The 624-nt window shown below is 40.1% G+C and overlaps 1 non-coding gene across 1 annotated transcript; it reads left to right on the top strand.

Annotated features, from left to right (window-relative positions):
• Positions 1-222: 222 nt before the first annotated feature.
• Positions 223-329, top strand: LOC116112220. Its single transcript, XR_004125192.1, has one exon. It is a non-coding gene; the product is annotated as a small nucleolar RNA R71 (small nucleolar RNA).
• The last annotated feature ends 295 nt before the right edge of the window (positions 330-624 follow it).

The following is a 624-nucleotide window of genomic DNA, read 5'->3' as shown; positions in this document are numbered from 1 at the left end:
CTGAAACCTACATTGTCAGCTTAGTGTTATTGTTCACTTCATAAGTTCCCTTGGATCTTCCTCTAACACTTTCTGGTGCGAGTTTGCTCCAAGCATCTCATATAGCTCGTATGTCTCTTGTGCAGTCTTATCTCCCATAGCATCACCTACAGCATTATCAACTATGGCTTGGCAAGCCTATGTCAGTCTATCATAGAAAAATTGGTTAAGCAATTCTAAAGGATATCTTGATGTGGACATTGAACCAACAATAATTTAAAATGCTTCCAAGCCTCATGGAACGACTCACCTTCTATCTGAGTAAAGGTGGCAATCTTACCGCACAGTTCGGAAGTCTAGCATGAGAGTAGAATTTACCAATAAATCTGTTGTAAACTACATCCCACATGGTAAGTGAAGCTGGGGTCAAGGTCATGAACCATCTCTTTGCTGCATCATTCAATGTGTAGGGAAAGCAATGTATCTGCAACTGATCCTTTGTCAAACTCTGTAAAGGAAAAGTTTGAACAGTAGAACAAAAATCACGAATAAAGGTAAGTGGATCTTTTGTGGCTATGCCATGGAACGACGATAACATCTGAAAGTGAATGTTCTCCAGTTCGTAATTCCTTGCTGCCTCATTCA

The sequence above is a fragment of the Pistacia vera genome, unplaced genomic scaffold (genome assembly GCF_008641045.1).
Source record: "Pistacia vera cultivar Batoury unplaced genomic scaffold, PisVer_v2 Contig656, whole genome shotgun sequence".
Classification (NCBI taxonomy): Eukaryota; Viridiplantae; Streptophyta; class Magnoliopsida; order Sapindales; family Anacardiaceae; genus Pistacia; species Pistacia vera.
This window is presented reverse-complemented; position numbering and strand designations above follow the sequence as displayed.